The 6,562-nt window shown below is 37.8% G+C and overlaps 2 pseudogenes; one reads left to right on the top strand and one right to left on the bottom strand.

Annotated features, from left to right (window-relative positions):
* Positions 1 to 2,276: 2,276 nt before the first annotated feature.
* LOC134912384 (5S ribosomal RNA) lies at positions 2,277 to 2,395 on the bottom strand (annotated as a pseudogene).
* Positions 2,396 to 3,853: 1,458 nt separating this feature from the next.
* On the top strand, positions 3,854 to 3,972 carry LOC134912877 (5S ribosomal RNA; annotated as a pseudogene).
* Positions 3,973 to 6,562: the final 2,590 nt, after the last annotated feature.

Genomic DNA, 6,562 nt, shown 5'->3' with positions numbered 1-6,562 from the left:
TAGTGTGCCTCACTGTTATTTCCCCATTTATACACCATATGACCCCTTGGTTTAGCTAGCTCCGTTACTTCCGGGACCGGTAGTGACGTCAGCTATGCGTTCCAAATGCGTTTCAAGTTAGTTCTAATTGCTTATATAAAGACTGTCAAATCTGGTCTTCTCTTATAAATAAGAGAAGTTATTTTTCTATGGTTCTACTTTATGTATTTTATTCCATGTTCATTTAAAAAACGATGAATTTGTATCTATTGCAATCAGTTCCTGTCAGATTGTGACAGGAAGTGAGGTCATGCTGTTCATTCCACATGTTTCCTCCATCTTAATTGCCTCAGGTATAAATACATCTCAGTGCCTCTGGGCCATTATCCCCATGATGACGTCTTGCCTGTAAAGACAAAATGTGTCGGGCACTACCCTGCACCCTCTTATGATGGACAGATTAACTTTTAAAACTTATGTTTTTTTTGTACGTGTGATACCTGCTCAATTTTTATCCTGGATTAATTTGTGTACTAATTAAACATATGTAAAAAAATTATTTTGTGCTATAACATTGTGTAATGTGATATTTTGGGATCTTTATCTCAAGAAAAGCCATTTATCACCCAATTAATAGCAAAGTGTTGTGAGTATATACAGGTTAAAATGATGCACACTATCTGTTGCTTCTTCTCTTTTGCATGTCACTATGAATTATTACAGGTCTGAGGACTGAAGATTGCCTATTGAGATGTGTTTTTTAACTTCCCTATTTTTTTAGTCTACCAAACTTCTCTCCTCTCCCCCACCTCTCTTTCACGTGCGTTAATGGGCGCTGACCACTTCCATTTTGAACATATATATATGAATAGGTATTGATAGATCTGAGTTAGTGAGGTCTTTGTTAGACTATATATTAGGTCTGAGGCTGTGAGGGCTATAGTATAGATATGGTGTATGGTAGGGAAAGGTACGGGGTGAGTCATGCTGACCATTATGGTAAATAGATAGTAAGAGATCAAGCAGGCAGCCTTAGGTGGAGGAATTAATGTGGTTTCTTTTAATATATGGGGGGAGATGTACTAAGCCTGAAAAGTGATAAATATCACTGTGATAAAGCACCAGCCAATCGGCTCCTAACTGTCATGTCACAGGCTGTGTTTGAAAAATGACAGTTAGGAGCCAATTGGCTGGTACTTTATCACAGTGATATTTATCGCTTTTTAGGCTTAGTACATCTGGCCCATGGTGTGGGTAATGATGGTGTTGAGTATTTAGTGGGTGATTTATGCTCACTTATTAATATGCAAATGTATGTGTATTTATGTTTTATGATGATGTTGCAGCTTCCCCGCTGGCAGCGTCGCTGGGTGAGATGTGAGCGGGTCTCTATGGATTGGAACGCAGTCTGGAGGTTGCTTAGCAACACTTGACAGCGCAAACCCGGAAGTGAGGTACTGCGGACATCCGGCAGCAGCACCAGGGGAAGTCGGAGGCTGCGGCATGACGGTCCTGGGAAGGTATTTAAATGTCACTTATATGTTTGTCTGTTTATATTGCTGGTGTAGAGCAAAAAAGGGGAGCGACCCGGCACTGGTCATATAGATGATACACATTTAATCAGGAGAAACCAAAATTGGACAATTATATTTATAAATCCTAAGTTCTATGTCCAGCTTGGTGGTGCGCCCAGAGCCAGAGAAAACGTATGTAAAGAAAGGGAGAAAAAAGAAGGCTCTTGTGTGGGCGCAATCTTATCTAATTGTAATCACTTATAGTGATTATCAAATTAATTATACAAAATGCTGATAAAACATAATTTTATTAAGATATTCATAAAGATCAGTGTAATTGCCCATTATCAAGGATGTACATGATCCAAGGTAAGTTTTACGCACATAGGGTTAGATTAGAAAAATATAATAAAATGTTCTGGTCCTGCCTCAGGAAATGAGATAATAAAGGATGTAGACACTGCAAAGTCATACACCCATTTCAACCCGACCAGTACAGGCAATCTGTATTAATGAGACCGATTTGGTCAATTAAGTAATAAGTCTGTCAAAAGTCAAAGAAAATTATTATCATTGACAGGACAGTACAAGGTTCATGCTGTTTGTTACACAACTGCACAGAATATATTTGTAACCTCTAGCTGTATATATACTTGGAGGACAAAAGTTAGTTCTCCAACCTGGAGTATGCACCTTCCCAAAAGAAAAGTTGATGAAAATTTAGGAACAAGTGGTGATGCTGCTGTTGAAGTCACATACCACACATCATATGAAATGATTGATGCTCTACAACACTGGGTATTCCCTGTGAGTCTCCTCTTCAGGTACTGGCCCAGCCCAACACTGTTTCGCTTCCAAGATCGAACGAGATCGGGCATTAGCAGTGTGGTTTGATAGTAGAGAAAGTTGGTCAGACTCCAATGAGAGTGCACCTAAATAAGAGAAGGTGACTGTTTTTGTCACAAGAATAAAGTGTGGATCTGCTTTCTATGTTAGGCAGGAGACATCAAATCCCACAGTGGTGGTATTGTGCCCCTGGATCATAAATGAGAGTCCACGGAAAGAAAAGTGATGAAAAATAGAACACAATTTATTCTTTAACCGCTATGTTGAATACGATGATAAAATAGCCATATGTTACTTATGATTGGGCCGTTCAAGGCTCCGGGAGGTGCAATCACAATAAAGAAATATATATATATATAAATATAAATACTGCGGCTAAAAAGAAAGAATAACAGCTGAACTAGGAATTCATATAATGTGCAAAATCACTCTCAGAATGATACTAGTGCAGATTGTGTATATGGTTTAGATATTTCTGCATGCAAGAAGAATACAATTGTACTGAGATTAGAAGCAAAGAGGAATCACTATAATCATATGGAATGACAATAATGTGGATTGCTAATACTGGTACATGAAGTTTGAATCTTAGTGAAAATGCACTGGATTGGAAATCCTGTACTGCGGCTAGGACCATGGACCCAATATAACTGGATTGAAGGGACCCACTGTAACTGGATTGGAAAACGCGTTTCACCCCATAGGGCTTGCTCACTTTCCAATCCAGCTATACTTGGTTTACTGGTCTCAGCTGCTGCATAAGAAAACTGCACTTTATCCCTGAATACACTCAGGTCAGGTACTCTATTATGTGGCTACAATTGTCTTTCGGATTTCAGCCACAGCTCATAATAGTGCATTTTCACTAAGATCCAGCTTCATATACCAGTATTAGCAATCCACATTTGTTTGTCATTTCATGTTATTATAGGGATTCCTTAGTGCATTTTCACTAAGATTCAAACTTCATGTACCAGTATTAGCTATCCACATTATTGTCATTCCATATGCTTATAGTGATTCCTCTTTGCTTCTAATCTCAGTACAAGTGTATTCTACTTGCATGCAGAAATATCTAAACCATATACACAATCTGCACTAGTATCATTCTGAGAGTGATTTTGCACATTATATGAATTCCTAGTTCAGCTGTTATTCTTTCTTTTTAGCCGCAGTATTTATATATATATATATATATATATATATATATATATATATATATATATTTCTTTATTGTGATTGCACCTCCCGGAGCCTTGAACGGCACAATCATAAGTAACATATGGCTATTTTATCATCGTATTCAACATAGCGGTTAAAGAATAAATTGTGTTCTATTTTTCATCACTTTTCTTTCCGTGGACTCTCATTTATGATACAGGGGCACAATACCACCACTGTGGGATTTGATGTCTCCTGCCTAACATAGAAAGCAGATCCACACTTTATTCTTGTGACAAAAACAGTCACCTTCTCTTATTTAGGTGCACTCTCATTGGAGTCTGACCCACTTTCTCTACTATCAAACCACACTGCTAATGCCCGATCTCGTTCGATCTTGGAAGCAAAACAGTATTGGGCTGGGCCAGTACCTGAAGAGGAGACTCACAGGGAATACCCAGTGTTGTAGAGCATCAATCATTTCATATGATGTGTGGTATGTGACTTCAACAGCAGCATCACCACTTGTTCCTAAATTTTCATCAACTTTTCTTTTGGGAAGGTGCATATTCCAGGTTGGAGAACTAACTTTAGTCCTCCAAGTATATATACAGCTAGAGGTTACAAATATATTCTGTGCAGTTGTGTAACAAACAGAATGAACCTTGTACTGTCCTGTCAATGATAATAATTTTCTTTGACTTTTGACAGACTTATTACTTAATTGACCAAATCGGTCTCATTAATACAGATTGCCTGTACTGGTCAGGTTGAAATGGGTGTATGACTTTGCAGTGTCTACATCCTTTCTTATCTCATTTCCTGAGGCAGGACCAGAACATTTTATTATATTTTTCTAATCTAACCCTATGTGCGTAAAACTTACCTTGGATCATGTACATCCTTGATAATGGGCAATTACACTGATCTTAATGAATATCTTAATAAAATTATGTTTTATCAGCATTTTGTATAATTAATTTGATAATCACTGTAAGTGATTACAATTAGATAAGAGTGCGCCCACACAAGAGCCTTCTTTTTTCTCCCCTTCTTTACATATATTGCTGGTGTACCCTGATGAAGAGGCAGTATCCTAGAAACATGTAGTTTATACACCTTAAATAAAACACCTGTTGGAGACGAGTCCCTGCGAGTGCCGTGCCATGTTTGGACGTGTATATATATATATATATATATATGTTATTATCATTATTATTATTATTATTTTAGTAAACAATACTGCCCTTGGTGAATATTTTGCTGTCTCATTTCTTTAAAAATGTTTTTACTTTTGTGCTCCACAACTTTGCTCCAAGAGAACATTTTGTACATAAAACCTGCAATAAAAGTAGTTTGAAATGAATGTTAAATTTGTTATGGAAAGCTGACATGTTTCTGTTAAGTGTCCAAAAAGATTTATTTCCAAGATTGTTCAAAGATTTTTTCTGTTCCTGCTACCATCTGTTCTATGTTGGCAGATTTCAGTTACAACAGTAAATTTCGCAAATTAGATGCAGGTAGTAACAGGTTTCTTGAGTCTAAACTTGTATTTTTGCTGCCAATTTAATGCATGTGTATTGCAAATATATGAGTTATGAAACATACATACTTATTTTTAGCTATAAAGTTGCATCGCAAGTGTTTAATATTCATGTTAGTTTTGGTTCAAAAAACTTAAAATTATGGTAATTATTTCTTATATTTTAAATATACCACCAGTTCTGTATTGGGCATATTGCACATTATTTTCAGTCCCATAAAATAAATGTAAAATAAAAGCTTGATTTTCATTATTCACTGCACTCAGACTGGCATTTAAGAACCTCTACATTATATATATATATATATATATATATATATATATATATATACTTCCAGGTATGGTCGCACTCTCACCGACCCAATAGATCAACGACTGGGGTGACTCCCAAGAGGTCCAGTGTAAAGTCCAGACTCCAACATATAGAAAACCAATATAAAGGGGCACTCACCAGAGATTTGCATTTAAAAAAAGCATTGAATTTTAATGCATACTAATCAGAATAATGTTTCAAAAAGATAATTCAATTGTTCTTTGATGTTTCGATCCCTCAGGATCATCATCAGGAAATTGCAACAGATACAGCATACACAGCAGGTTACATCTGTTCATATGCACCGATATCAAGTGATCAATGCCTAGCAGGTCTCGTAACAACAACAACCAGGCTGGTCCTTAATCAAACATAAAGAGCAGCTGGGACTGTATCAGCGTGCGTTCCATTGTGTTCAAATGGAACGCACTCAGCTTCATACGGTGTGTGCAGGGCCACCCCTAATCAAACACCTTCCCCGTGTTCCGCCGACACACACCCGGCACAGACCGCTCGCGTGCGTTCCACCAAGCGCGGCTGGAACGCACAGCACTTCCGCATTACGTACCCGTGTCACTTCCGGTTGCGGCTGTACGATAACACTGTACGCAGATTGCATTGTTGCCGTTACAGAATTCTGCTTCTGGGTCATTCATCTCTATCTATGTCTCAGACAGCTTCAATCGCTTTTGACGAGAGTTTACTACAGGCCGCAGAAAGTGGTTTGGTATCTCTGACTGATGACGATGCAGACAAGATCTACTTTGACCATCTGGAATTTAAGAAATTACCCACTGAAAAAACAGTTGATATCTATCATAAACTTCTTAGACTAAAACGTAGAGAGGTGGAATTGACCCTGCACGGTCAATTCTTGTCAGAATATCACAGAACCAAAAAAATCCCACGCGGCTTTACGTTTGATTAAGGACCAGCCTGGTTGTTGGTAAGTGCTATTGGTATAGGGGTGTTCTTGTCTTTTTATCCCTATGAGGGGATTAGATATATTGTGTTGATGGTGCAAATTGCCCTTTTCCATTTTTGGAAGGCTCCATGTATTTAATTAGCTAATTGAAAATGCTGCCTGTCATGAAGGTGCTGGGGGTATTTAGGAGACCTGCTAGGCATTGATCACTTGATATCGGTGCATATGAACAGATGTAACCTGCTGTGTATGCTGTATCTGTTGCAATTTCCTGATGATGA

The sequence above is a fragment of the Pseudophryne corroboree genome, chromosome 4 (assembly GCF_028390025.1).
Source record: "Pseudophryne corroboree isolate aPseCor3 chromosome 4, aPseCor3.hap2, whole genome shotgun sequence".
Lineage (NCBI taxonomy): Eukaryota > Metazoa > Chordata > Amphibia > Anura > Myobatrachidae > Pseudophryne > Pseudophryne corroboree.
This window is presented reverse-complemented; position numbering and strand designations above follow the sequence as displayed.